Raw genomic sequence first — 15,601 nt, forward strand, 5'->3', positions numbered from 1 at the left:
GTAAAAATCATGAAAGTATCAAGAATGATTGTTGCTACAAACATTTGGGAACAATGGCAGGAGGGTACTCGGAATGAGGAGATAAAGGCTAATTTAGGAATGAACTCGATGGATGAAGCTGTACGCATAAACCGCCTTCGGTGGTGGGGTCATGTGAGGCGAATGGAGGAGGATAGGTTACCTAGGAGAATAATGGACTCTGTTATGGAGGGTAAGAGAAGTAGAGGTAGACCAAGATGACGATGGTCAGACTCGGTTTCTAATGATTTAATGATAAGAAGTATAGAACTAAATTAGGCCATAACACTAGTTGCAAATCGAGGATTGTGGCGACGTTTAGTAAATTCACAGAGGCTTGCAGACTGAACGCTGAAAGGCAAAACAGTCTATAATGATAATGTACAATAATAATAATAATAATAATAATAATAATAATAATAATAATAATAATAATTGTTACCGTGTTTTTGCGGTAGTTAGAGGTGAAAGAAGGTGCGGGTGTGAACGGGTCTCAAGCTACGAAATTAGAGTTCATGTAAAATTAACAAGGTTATATTTTTTTTTCAAAATAAAGAAATAGCAAGCATGGCAGGTACAGAGTAGCAAGGCAACAAAATGTAGTTACAATATTTACCGGATTTGGGCTTCGCGCCCCGACTTCACAATTCTTGGGCAATCAGCCCAACCTTACTTCAAAATAAGCTTTAACAGAGGGGCAGAAAACTCCATTCATGCTCAGGAGCACTTGCTCCAAATTACACAGAAAAGCCTCCTCGAGGCATACAACACTCAATTTTCAAGAAAGAGCCACTCGCTCTCAACATTAAGCCTATTAAAGGCCATACCAAATTCCACCTTCAAGTTGTCCTCTAAGGACATAGATACAGGGGTAAAATACCCAACCTACTGAGGTCTATTAAGTAAGAAAAAAGGTTAATTACATGACCTCAAAAATAACCACTTGAGAGGAGGCGACCTGCACTCCTAACGCATTTGTTTTAAAAACTAATCTGGCTCTAGGCCACTAATGCAAGGGCTAATCCCATACTACTGAGGTGACTTTAGAAAAGAACAATTTACTTTACAATTAAGGAAGAATCGGTTGTGAGAAATAAGTTCACCTCAAAACAAAATGAGTGGGAGCTCGAGAGGGTTAAGCACTCTCTATCCCAATATGTAGCTTTAAAAGATAATAGATGCTAAGAGTAGTTACATTTTAGGAAAAGGTTACATGATAGAAACGCTTCGGACCCGCCCCGAGAGTTAAACTGCTGAGCTAGCAAGAAAAGAAGTTATTAAAAGGCCATTACCTTGGTGTAGAACTGCTCCCCGAAGAAAGAGGCGCTTCCCTCCCCCTGCTATGTACTTTACACACTGAACGATGGTACTGAAGTGGCACCGAGACCCGAAAATCAGCAGTTTAAATACTCTCGCGGAAAGTTCGAGGCGTTTTTGAAATGAGCACACCCTCCCCCAAGGATTTTATTGGTTAGGGATAAGCAGCATATTCAAGTTGGGGGAAGATACATCAGATTGGTCAGAAATTAATTAAAGAAATTCGGGATTGGCTAAATACAAAACAAGGGGAAAGAGAGGGGTATACAGCCAACTTAAACAATAACAGAAAAAAAATTTAACAAGAAACAAACTTTTGAAATAAAAATTTCTCCAAAAAACAGTTCTTTCACATCGCACTAGGGTGCACCATTGTAGTTTTTCAGTAGTGTCCTCTAGAAGAGAAAGTTCACACTTCTTACTACCGGTAAAACAAAAATACATCAAAAGTGGCACAGTTCAAAAACTCCAAACTTTCCAAGTAGTGACATCTTCTGAGAAACTTGAAAATTAATACCGTCGATAAAGTTCAGACTTCCTCCAGCAGAGGAGTTTCAACTGGCGCACATTTTAAATTAGCGGCGTGGAGGTGTACCGCCCGGTACAGACCTCCCCCCCCCAAAAGTTCCTCCAGGGGTGACACATGCAATTGGTTTGGAAACAAGATCCAAGTTTTGATATTGATATGGAGATTAATTGCAGAAGTATTTATAAGATTTTCTTAATTTGGTTTGATTCAGTTTCAAAATTTTTGTTGTAACTGGTGAAGTAAAGTCTTTATATTTGTAGAAGTTAAATTCAGAAGGAAACTTTTAATACTTGAAAGTGAAGAAAAATTTTCAAAGTCCACCAAATATTGCTGTTGAATTCCCAAGAAAAGGTAGTAAAGTTGAACTGGAATGTCCATATAGCTGGATATGTACTTCAAACGTTGATGATTTTAACGGCCAGACCAGCCGCCACTGCTTGCGTTCAGAGGAGGCCGCCCGGGCCCCTCAAGTACCCTGAGATACCGCTCGCCCGCACTATGAGGGGAGCAGAGGTGTAGAAGCACGCCGCGCCCGCGGTGAACATATACAGGCTGCGGGCCAGTAACAGGTCGTGCGCCGCACATCAGCCTTGGCCGGGAGGAGAGCTCCGCCTCACCGTGCACATGTCGTCCTCGCTGGGGTCGAGGGGGCCCTTCCTCTATCCCAGTCGCTGCACGGCGCCGCGCGGCTGCGGGGGCACTGAAACGTTAAAGCTAGGCGGCAGAATTTGTTGGACCATCATCTTTTTTTTTTTTGAGGGCACAGGCTTGTGGAGAGGTTGAGGGGCCAGCGGCGTGCAGATATCCATGGCATTAAATAAGCCACTGAGTATAGTGGAGCAGGGGACGGGAGCGTGGTAATGGCCGTGGCAAGGTCAGGATGGCAGTTTAACTAATCGGGGGAGGTTTACACAAAATAATTACACATAAAGGGAAACAGATTGCAAGGGCAGAAGGCCTAAAAGTGAAAATTCTCAGAGAAAGAGAGAAAAAAATATAACCTTCCGATTTCTTTCAACATAATATGAAGCAAATTAACACAGAAATTAAACCGGTTTCACCTGTGACAGGTGAACCCTAAATATCCTCTCGGTGGCTGGATTACTTAATAACAACGTAACCGGCGTAAGGAAATCGAGACTGATACACGGCCCATGAAATCTGGGGGCAAGCTTGCCCGCGGGAACAAAATTCTTGACCATCACTTGGTCGCCTACCTTCAAATTGGTGGGTCTCCGTCCACGATCATATCTTTCCCTAACCTTTTCATGAGAGACTTTAAGATTGGCTTTAGCCTTCTTCCAAAGATCTTTAATATTATCTGGATCTATTGTCTCAGGTAGAATGTCACTCAGAGACCAGAGGTTAGAGAGCGGCGTGTTGGGAACAAACTTGAACATCAAAGAAGCTGGAGTAAATTTATGTGATTCATGAACCACCGAATTCAAAGCAAAAGCTAACCAATGCAGGGACGTGTCCCACCTGGAATGATCTTCATGATGATAGGCAATAAGCGCGGATCTGAGATTACGGTTAACCCGTTCAGCCAGAGATGGTTGAGGGTAATAAGCAGAAGTAGTCACATGAGAGATGGACAGGTCAAAGCAGAATTTACGAAAAAGATTTGATGTAAACGCCTTAGCATTATCAGACACAATATATTGGCACGGACCAAAAGAGGCAAAAATAGAATTTAAGCAAATAATGGTGGACTGAGCGGTAGCCAGCTTAGTCGGAAATAACCAGGAAAATCTTGTAAAACCATCTACGCATACAAAGATGAACTTGTTGGCATTTCCCTTTGACTGGGGGAAGGGTCCTACATAATCAATATACAGGCGTTCCATGGGGCGCGACGCTTGATGAGAAGACAAAAGGCCTACCTTGGTGGACATGGTTGGTTTACTAAGCAAACAGGATTTACAAGCTTTTACTAGTTCACGGATGTCACCGTCCATACCCTTCCAGATGAACATTTCACGAACCTTCTCACGAGTTTTAAAGATTCCAAGATGCCCCCCTAATGGGGTCTCATGATAGTACTTGAAGATCATAGGCACAAGAACAGCTGGAACGACAACCTTCATCATCTTATCATGCCTCGAAGGGCAACATAGAACACCATTCCTCAGAACATAAGGGTCAACATGTTCCCCAGAAGAAAGGGTTTCCATTATCGGAGCCAGCGTCGGATCTTCACGTTGGTATTTCTCGATATCCCTAAAGAGCATGGGAGCATCTGTTAAGATGGCATTAACACCAGATAGTATGGACTCGGGAGGTGATGAACTGTCGACCGGTTCGAGGGTCTCGACGTCGTTGGAAAACATACGGCTGAGTCCATCAGCAACAACATTTTCGGTACCTCGGATATGCCTGACATCGAATTGGAAGGCAGAAATTCGGATGGCCCAACGGGCTATACGACCAGTACGACGCGGCCTACCTAAGACCCAGCTTAAGGCTTGATTATCTGTCTCCAGATCGAATTTGGCATGTTCCAGATAGAGACGGAACTTTTCTAAGGCGAATAAGACTGCCAAACCTTCGAGCTCATAGATGGAATACTTGGCTTCTTGAGCCGACAAGGTCCTAGATGCATAGGCGATGGGTCGCCTCCCTAGTTCAATCTCTTGAAGAAGGACTGCAGCTACTGCTGACGACGACGCGTCGGTTTGGACGATGAATTTCTTCGAGAAATCAGGCATAGCAAGTACAGGGGCATTACAGAGAGCTAATTTAAGATCTTCAAAAGCGGCTTGTTGAGAAGGTCCCCACTCGAATTTGATGCCTTTCCTACGAAGAAGGTTCAAGGGCGCCGCCCTATTAGCGAAGTTAGGAATGAACTTCCTGAAGAAATTCACCATACCAATGAACCTGGCGATACCTTTGATGTCCTTGGGAGGTTTAAAATCACGGATGGCCTGTGTTCTAGAATGATCGACTGCAACACCATCAGGTGACACAATATGCCCTAGGAATGACATAGAGGGCTTAGCAAAGGCAACCTTGGACAACTTGACAGTTAACCCAGCCTTACGAAGGCGATTGAGAACTTCTCGCAGATGATCTAGATGTTCTTCAAAGGTCTCCGAAAATACGACGACATCATCCAAGTAGTGATACAAGTACTCAAATTTGATGTCGGAGAAGACCCTATCTAGCAGTCTACTGAGTACAGCTGCTCCCGTGGGGAGCCCGAAAGGCACGCGGTTGTATTCGTATAAATTCCAGTCCGTGGCAAACGCTGTAAGATGTTTAGACTCTTCCGCAAGGGGAATTTGATTGTAGGCTTGATTCAAATCCAAGATGGTGAAGAACTTGGCCTTACGGAACCATGAAAAACAAGAATGAAGGTCGGGAAGGGGCACAGATTGTAACACCACCTTCCGATTGAGAGCCCTATAATCAATGACAGGCCTGAAGCCCCCTTGGGGTTTCGGGACTAGAAAAATAGGTGACGAAAACGCCGACTTAGAGGGCCTAATAATACCATCCTTCAACATCTGATCGATGATTTCTTTCAGAGCCATCATTTTAGGTGGAGATAGCCTATAAGGTGGAAAACGGACAGGAATTGAATCCGTGACCTCAATTTTGTATTCAATAAGGTCAGTAACACCAAGAGTATCAGAGAACACCTCTGGAAATGACTGACATAATTTACGAATACTATCAGCCTGCTCCTCAGGTAGATGTCTAAGGTCTAACAACATCTCATCCTGGGTAGGCGAAATAGATGAACATGATACAGAATTACACTTTAACAAGGGAATTTTACAATTGGACGCAAATTTGAATGTGCACGACTTACTCTGAAGATCGAGCACAAGACCAGTGTGAGAAATGAAGTCAGCTCCCAATATGATGGGGCAAGACAGGTGCTTAGCCACAAACAATTTGATTTTCCATGTAAATTTAAAAATACGAATTTTGACATTTACAGAACCTAGGATTTCCAATGGAGATGAATTAGCCGAAACATATTGAACAGGAGATGAGACATAGTCAGGTAGTTTACAAACAGATTTCAATTTAGAATACCATTCAGCCGAAATAATCGAACAAACACTGCCTGAATCTAAAAGAGCTGTTACAGGTTCATTATTTAACTCAAGGTTGAGAAAAGGGACCGGTGCGGGGGTATCCGCCGCAATCCTAAGACACTCTTTGGGGCATTCAAAAGATAGATTTGCAGATTGAACATTCCCTGAATTTACGACCTGTTTGCCAGGGGCTGAGCCTCGGGAAGATGGATTAGTCGACTCAGCCGAAGCCACTAGTCACTTTTGATTGTTGTTGGAAGTTGAACCTGAAGTTGAGCAGGAGGGGGTGCTATTCGAATTGGGACAATTCTTAGCGATATGTGAGAAAGCCCCACATTTAAAACAGCCTTGTGATGAACCAGTTCCATTCCTTGTCCCACTAGACTTGAGCAATGGGCACTTGTTCCGAAGATGGTCGGGCGATCCGCAAGCATAGCATTTACGAGGTGTGACTGGTCGGCGAGGAGGAGGAGTCCGAGGATTACCAAAAGAAGGAGGGGGTTCTTTCGCGACACGCAAAGAATCGGCGTATTTAACTCCTTCCGCTGAGACGGCCAATGCTTCAAGTTCAGAGAAGGTTTGCGGGCACGCCGCGAAACACAAATATGACCTATAGGATGGTGAAATTCCTTCTACAATAGCCTGTACAATCTGATCTTCAGGAAAATGAAGGGCAAACACCCTAGTATAGAATTTAATATCTTGGATGAAGTCTGCTAAGTTTTCATCCAAACGCTGTACACGATAATAGTACTTCTGAATAAGGGAGGACCTGGCCCTAGCCGGGATGAAGTTAGCTAGCAAGTGGGCGTGGAAATCCTCAATAGATGATTGCTCGGCAATGGCTCTTACTATTTTGTCTGAGAGAATACCAATTGCATAGGGATAGATGATTTGCAAAATCTGACATGGGGAAAGAGAAAACACAAGGGCATGATCCTGAAATTCAACTAAAAATCTTAAAAATGAAATTACGTCACTGGTGGTATTAACGGAAAACTTAGAGATACCTCTGAGCAACATTGCCAATGGATGAGGCAAGCTGCTAAACCCGGGTGACATAGTAGGTAAAGGTTTCAGTGGCAAGGAAGTTAATTCAGAACGTATATTATTCAACGATGCACGACGTTCAGACTCGTTGTCCAATGGGGCAGAGATAGTTTGAGCAGCAACGGTTATCCTATTGGCTTCTCCCTTAGGAGGCTCTTCCTCGCTACCTACATTCATCGTGGTGGGTTGATCAATTTTGGGAGGAACTTCCCCAGTTAACAATTGAGTGACCTTGCTAGATAATTCAGAAATACTTTCAAGCAACGTACTAGCTTCCTTCCTCTGAACGTCATTCAACTTCAGAGACAACAGATCGTTAACTCTATTTGAAAAATGATATAGCCTGGCTTGCACACGCTTAATTTGATTAGGTGAGGGATCATTTTCGTCAAAAAAAACTAACTACCGATGCTAGCCCAGTAGTATTCTCGGTGATCGTGGAAAGAGAGTCGTCAATTTCTTTCTCTCCCAAATTGGGGATGGAAATGGGCAAATCAAGGGACTCTCTAAGCTTGTTGGTGTCTATCGCAACCGTGCCTCCAGATTGCACATTTCTGATAGTTAACTCATAGATCAACTCCTCCTTGCGCAAATAGTTAAGATGGAGAACATCGCGAGGGCCGGGCATGATGACAGAACAATTTTGAAACAGGAAAGATCAAAAATTCCAGCAACTGAGAAAATTGTTAGAGTTTGAATCAAAGCAATGTTTAGCCGTCAAAAGGGGCTAAATTGAGACCCATTCAACCACGCTCTGCTACCACTTGTTACCGTGTTTTTGCGGTAGTTAGAGGTGAAAGAAGGTGCGGGTGTGAACGGGTCTCAAGCTACGAAATTAGAGTTCATGTAAAATTACCAAGGTTATATTTTTTTTTCAAAATAAAGAAATAGCAAGCATGGCAGGTACAGAGTAGCAAGGCAACAAAATGTAGTTACAATATTTACCGGATTTGGGCTTCGCGCCCCGACTTCACAATTCTTGGGCAATCAGCCCAACCTTACTTCAAAATAAGCTTTAACAGAGGGGCAGAAAACCCCATTCATGCTCAGGAGCACTTGCTCCAAATTACACAGAAAAGCCTCCTCGAGGCATACAACACTCAATTTTCAAGAAAGAGCCACTCGCTCTCAACATTAAGCCTATTAAATGCCATACCAAACTCCACCTTCAAGTTGTCCTCTAAGGACATAGATACAGGGGTAAAATACCCAACCTACTGAGGTCTATTAAGTAAGAAAAAAGGTTAATTACATGACCTCAAAAATAACCACTTGAGAGGAGGCGACCTGCACTCCTAACGCATTTGTTTTAAAAACTAATCTGGCTCTAGGCCACTAATGCAAGGGCTAATCCGATACTACTGAGGTGACTTTAGAAAAGAACAATTTACTTTACAATTAAGGAAGAATCGGTTGTGAGAAATAAGTTCACCTCAAAACAAAATGAGTGGGAGCTCGAGAGGGTTAAGCACTCTCTATCCCAATATGTAGCTTTAAAAGATAATAGATGCTAAGAGTAGTTACATTTTAGGAAAAGGTTACATGATAGAAACGCTTCGGACCCGCCCCGAGAGTTAAACTGCTGAGCTAGCAAGAAAAGAAGTTATTAAAAGGCCATTACCTTGGTGTAGAACTGCTCCCCGAAGAAAGAGGCGCTTCCCGCCCCCTGCTATGTACTTTACACACTGAACGATGGTACTGAAGTGGCACCGAGACCCGAAAATCAGCAGTTTAAATACTCTCGCGGAAAGTTCGAGGCGTTTTTGAAATGAGCACACCCTCCCCCAAGGATTTTATTGGTTAGGGATAAGCAGCATATTCAAGTTGGGGGAAGATACATCAGATTGGTCAGAAATTAATTAAAGAAATTCGGGATTGGCTAAATACAAAACAAGGGGAAAGAGAGGGGTATACAGCCAACTTAAACAATAACAGAAAAAAAATTTAACAAGAAACAAACTTTTGAAATAAAAATTTCTCCAAAAAACAGTTCTTTCACATCGCACTAGGGTGCACCATTGTAGTTTTTCAGTAGTGTCCTCTAGAAGAGAAAGTTCACACTTCTTACTACCGGTAAAACAAAAATACATCAAAAGTGGCACAGTTCAAAAACTCCAAACTTTCCAAGTAGTGACATCTTCTGAGAAACTTGAAAATTAATACCGTCGATAAAGTTCAGACTTCCTCCAGGAGAGGAGTTTCAACTGGCGCACATTTTAAATTAGCGGCGTGGAGGTATGCCGCCCGGTACAATAATAATAATAATAATAATAATAATAATAATAATAATAATAATAATAATAATAATAATAATAATGGCGTGTGGCCTCCGGAGAGGCCTGGTGCAGGTCTTTTTTTCTAGTAGACGGCCTATTTGGGGACCTGCATGTCTGTGAAGATGAAGGCCCTACCTAGGATGATTTCTAATGTTGTTTACGCCACACACACCCATCCCCCAAGCCATTGGAATTAACCAGTTAGGTTAAAATCCCCGACCCGGCCGGGAATCGGACCCGGGACCCTCTGAACCGAAGGCCAGTAAGCTGACCATTCAGCCAACGAGTCGGACACAATTTTAAATACATATCCAGTATGAAAGTGTTAACAGGGTTTTAATACGCTTCGGTTCAGTCTATTCTTAGGTACGGAATACTGGCATGCGGAGTAGCTTATAAAAACGTAATCAATAAAATACAAGTCGTCCGAAACCTTAGGCCTAAATTGCGGATAATATAACAGAAAGAAATATTAGGTTATACTCTAGTAGTCAGTTGTACGTATGTTGAAGCAAATATATTTAATGTAAAGCAGCTGTATTCCCTTGAAATGCAGATATATATTAACAAAAACATAATTGAGAACATCAAACGTGAATATTCAGCACGCAGGGCCTCCGTGGCTCAGACGACAGCGTGCCGGCCTCTCACCGCTGGATACCATGGTTCAAATCCGTTCACTCCATGTGAGATTTGTGCTGGACAAAGCGGAGGCGGGACATATTTTTCTCCGGATACTCCGGTTTTCCCTGTCATCTTTCATTCCAGCAACACTATCCAATCTCATTTCATCGCATCTATCAGTCATTAATAAATCACTTTGGGAGTGGCGACCCCATTGCACTAATAGCCTATATATGATTCATTCATTACATCCCTGACCCGGTCAATGACTGCAAAACAGGTTGTAGGTTTTCATTTCCATTCAGCACGCAGTAAGATGTACCACCGTTGAATGTTATACGAACCCAAACTTAGCATAACAAAACACAGTTTCTTGTTCTTCACCCATTCATTCATAATCGATGTTGGCTTACTATAGACCACGTAAATAAATCTTGATGATGTTACTTTTCTTTGGCGCCACTGTTTCTTCATTCTCTTCCTTAGAGCTTCTTTCTTTTTCAGCCGTCCAGTTTGTTCGTGGTCACTGTTTCTGGCTCTAGGAACGCCTCAAATGTGTGTATTTTGTTTCTGAAAGTGGTTCTGGTCCATGATGTTCATTTCTTGCAGATACTCCTTGGTGTTGCCTTTCCTATTGGGTTTGGTGAAATAGTTGAAAAAATTGACTGAGCCTGTCGTCGGACATTCTTGAAACATGTCCCTTCGTTTGCGTATTGTATCTGAAATCCTGGTGCATGTTTTATATACTTCTTTGTAACTCCGTAATCGATATGTTTTTGTCCGAGAATTTTTCTTAAAATCTTTCTTTCCTTCTTCTCGATTTCTTCACTTTCATTTTCTGGTTGTCAGTCCTAGGCATTCTGAAGCATACAGGCACTCTGGTTGGATTACTGCCTGATAGTGTCGTGGTTTAGCCCTAATAGAAATCGTTTTCTTGTTGTGTGTGTTTTTCGTAAGGTGGAAAGCTGTAGTATCTCACCAAGGTACTTGTACTTCATTAAATAATGTTATTGTTTTCACGTCCCTCTAACTACATTTTTACGGTCTTGCAAGACGCCGAGGTTCCGGAATTTAGTCCCGCAGGAGTTCGTTTACGTGCCAGTTAATATACCGACACGAGGCTGACGCATTTTAGCACCTTCAAATACTACCCGACTGAGCCAGGATCAAACCTGCCAACTTGGGCGCAGAGGGCCAGCGCCTCAACCGTCTGAGCTAGTCAGTCGGGTAAGCCAAATATTTTTAAAGCCTTTAGAAAATGCACCTGACCTCCGTCGGGCGTGTTCTGAACAGAGGTGCACTACCTCGAGATGAGTACACGAGTTCACCACCGCAGACACATTACACCCTCCGCGCATAGCGTTGGTGTCAGGAAGGGCACCCGGCTGTAAAACTGCGCAAAATCAACACACGAATTGTTTCGAAAAATGGCCGAGGAGAAGAAAAGCGCTTTCAGATCAGTTAGAACCACTTTAAATAAGAAAATCACACAAACCTCCCGCCACCACCGATCAGCTAATGTGTTGACAGTCAACTCTTAAGTGACATTTCGTCAAAGCATAAAACTGTTCCTTGCCAATAGACCCTGAGTTCGAATGTTTCATGTACGTAGGAGGTTGGAATAGAAATGTAATTTCAAGAAATGTCTACTTGGTAGACATGGTGATTTCTTCTCGACTTTTATTTCAGTCCAAAATGTCGACATCTGCCGCTTTCAACTACATTCGAGATGGACTCTTCAGAAACCAAGAAAGAATAATCACCTTCCTGACTTGTGTATTTTGTTGCTTCACTTCTCCCTTTACTGGTTTGACCTGGTTTATTTATCCTCTAGAATAACGCAGTTTGTGTTTTCTTTTGCAGTCTTCGATCACGTTCTCCTCTTAGGCTTCTTTTTACGCAGGAGTAAGACTAGGCCAATTTGCTACACAACAGGACGGTTCTTTTGGAGATGATTCATTGGGGCAACGGTGACGGAGAAACTTGAGACTTAACGAACTCCAGAAAAGTACTCTTTAAAAAAACCAGTTGATAATGGACTTTCTGTCATCTCGTTTTAATATCGCATTGCTTTTTTCTAATGGATGATGATGATGATGATGATGATGATGATAATGATAATAATAATTGCTACGGAGTTTCCATAGCTCACGGAGAAATAAGAAGGGCCTGTGTTGAATGGCTAGACAAGGAATTAACTAGAACAGAATTTCACACAACAAATTTGTAAATTATATTTCTTTCCTTTTCTAAAATTGAGAGAGAAAATCTGAATGAATAACAAGATTTAACAATTTTTGAGGTAAAATTTTTCAATCACACAGTGCAAGGTTGAATGGGAAACAGCAGAGGGTCATCACTCTTGTTCCCTTACATTACATATTTTCCAGCAGGAAGTAGAAATAGATTCATCAGACTTCGCCGATAATCCTGCATGAAAATCACCAGTTTATAAAATTACATTGAAAAAAAAAATTTGAAACGTTTCCATCAAACCACCCGCAGGCGCTATCACACGTCTAGCACATTGAATGCCACGTCATTCATATATGAATGACACCTTCCCGCTACTGCAGCGTCATCCATATATGAATGACGTGCAGATGAGCTGTATCAGCCTTCGTCTCTGTCTCTTTCTATACAGCTTACCCTCCTAATTCACATACATAAGTTATATATTCTATATTGTAAGAAATTACAGACCAATATTAGGAGATGTGAAAAATCCGTCTTTGAGACGACTACAAGTAGGTATGCGAAAATGGAATTAAAAATATAAAAATATGAAGAAAATATGAAAATTCAGGGGAAATACCGGAAAATGACTAAAACGTTAAAAATCCAAAATATGACTTCATATGACCCGTGAAAATTGCATAATTTTAGTCACCGAGAATAAAATCATGCTTAACTTGTATTTACCATGGAAAGAATGTAAAGAAAAAAATATGACATGTCATAAACATCTGGGCCCTAGTTAGGAGACTATTTAGGTATTGTAGTAAGGACGTAAAGAAGACCGCAGTTAGAGTATGACTCCAGTGTATGGGACCCTCACAAGGACTACGTCATACGAGAATTGAAAATTCAAACGAAAGCAGCACGATTTGTTGTGGGTGATTTCCGACGAAAGAGTGACTTATGAAAATGTTGAAAACTTTGGGCTGGGAAGACTCGGGAGTAAGGAGACGAGCTGCTCGACTAAGTGGTATGTTTCGAGCTGTCAGTGATAAATTGACGTGGAATGACGTAAGTAGACCAATAAGCTTCAGCGGAGCTTTTTGAAAGTAGGAACGATCATAATATGATGATAAAGATGGAATTCAAGAGGACATTTTGGGGAAAATGTTCATTTATAGCACGAGGTGTAAAGGGTTGGAATTGTGAGTAGTGCCCTTATATGCGACACGCCATGGGTCTACATTACCTGTGATTAGTACCACCATACGAGGAACACCATAAATATACATTGCCCCTGATTAGTACCACTGCAGGAGGAACACCATGGTTTTGCTTTACAACAAACATCAACAAATACCGATATGTCATTCAGAAATTGAAAACCGTACGTTATCGAATAATCAGACCAATATTAGTCGCTAGAACTTGAACTGATGTTGTATGTATGTTCAGTCTTCAGCCCTAAGGCTGGTTGGATCCTCAACAGCTCTGCCATCAGCTGTCATGGATGGCCTAGGCATCACTGAAGAGGCGTACTAGGGAACTGAGGAGTGAGATAGTTTCCCGTTGCTTTCCTCACCGAGCCAGAAGTTGCTATTACAATCAGTCTGCCAAGCCCACTGAAATGCATGCACCAACCGACCCTATGAGCAACATTTTCACACCATTCATAGCAGGGACTGGCTGCATAAGGAATGGGATTACTAGCATCGCTCATACCTCAGTCACTTTCATATTGTCAAAGTCAAGGATAAGACAAACACAGATTAATGAAAGTAACAAAATTGCTCTAGATCATACCAGAAGACATAGTGCACTGTAAACACTAGGTCCTGCCAGCAAAGGCATGAACTGATGTTAACTTCGTTTATACCAGGCTTCCTGAATATAATAGTTTAACGTCTGGTCTTTGTATGTAAATTTTATCTAAATTTTCAACAAACTTATAGGGAGGTCCTATCTCAGTTCTACTGTGCCTGTTATTTATACTTCTTTGTTGAGCTGTTTTCAAGTTAGCTTGGGTATTTGATGTTGCAGTAATACCAGAGCAAATTACTATTTCGTCTGCGGGAGGTTCGCTACATTGTGACGCACGACGTCTGAGAACAAACAGCTGACAAGAAAAATGTGTGATTTCCTAGTATCAAATATGGAGTTGCTTAGACACATGGAAGAATCTAGCAATTTACGTCCCACTAACTACTTTTATGGGTTTTTGGAGACGCCGAGCTGCCGGAAAGCAATTGATCGTCCATGCAGTATCATTGCTCGGAGCAGTTTAGGCGGCCATGTCTGCAGGAGGTAGACCTGAATATGAAATTCTCAAATTAAGAGCCCCAGTACCACTATGTGAGGTACATCACGGATCTGCGCGTTGCCTGTGATTGGTACCACTGTATGAGGATCACTACGGATCTGCATTACCTGTGATTAGTACCATTACGTCAGGAACACCGCGGGCCTGCGTTACTTGTGATTAGTACCACTATGTGAGAAACACCGTGGGTCTACTTTACCTGTGATAAGTACCACTATGTCAGGAACACCACGGGTCTGCGTTACCTGTGACAAATACTATTATGTCAAGAGCACCATGAGTCTACGTCACCTGTGATTTGTACCAGTATGTGAGAAACACCATGAGTCTACATTTCCTGTGATTAGTACTGTTATATGAGGAACACCATGGGTATACTTTACCAGTGATCAGTACCAGTATGAGGGGTCGGTGACCTGGATTTTAGACCCCTTCAGACAAGCATCATCGATATAGAATTTTGTCTTGGAAGCAGTCCTTTGTTCCGTTTATACCATTGTTTTAAGTCATTAAGGCGGGGCATTGTGAATCGAATCCGCTGATTGTTTCAAGTTTGTACTCATTTTTCATCGTCTTATTTTTTAATTCTAGTCCGTGGATGGATTTTGGAATTTTGATAATACCATTGCGCTTCATCACCTACCATTAGAGGCCGTTGACCTAGATGTTAGGGATGTTAGGACCCTTTTAAACAACAGCCGTCATCATCATGAATCATCATAATCATCACGCGTTACTTCCGTCTCGCACGATGCTCGCCACACAACTGGTTTCACAGCGCTCTCACAGAGCCATCTGTCGTTGTGAATACACACTCTGCCTGCATAGCTTCCACGCGACAAATAGGACTTACACATTATTGGTCACAATTCTCAACACGGTAAATCCTGTCACCGCCGTCTCAATCCTACATACTGCCTGCTCTTTTAATTAATTTTGTGTGGCTATTTCTGCCTGCTCTATGCCATGCGGTTAACATAGTGCTCAGCGTGAGCTCTTAGTGTCACGAACCTCCGCTAGGGGCGCCAGCTAACGCACCCAACTTATAGCTGAGACGGGCTACGCGTACCCAGCGGCATTCAAAGAGTTCGGCAAAATTTTGATCTCCCTGGCCACTCACTTGCCTAGTAGGGAGTGATTTATGACGGCAGTGGGCTTTAAAACGGAAGTTCGCATTCCCCTTCAGAAATCCTCACAGCTCTGTTGCCAATGCACCTCTTGTTAAATAGACGTCAGTCTTTCT

Source organism: Anabrus simplex, chromosome 8, assembly GCF_040414725.1.
Source record: "Anabrus simplex isolate iqAnaSimp1 chromosome 8, ASM4041472v1, whole genome shotgun sequence".
Classification (NCBI taxonomy): Eukaryota; Metazoa; Arthropoda; class Insecta; order Orthoptera; family Tettigoniidae; genus Anabrus; species Anabrus simplex.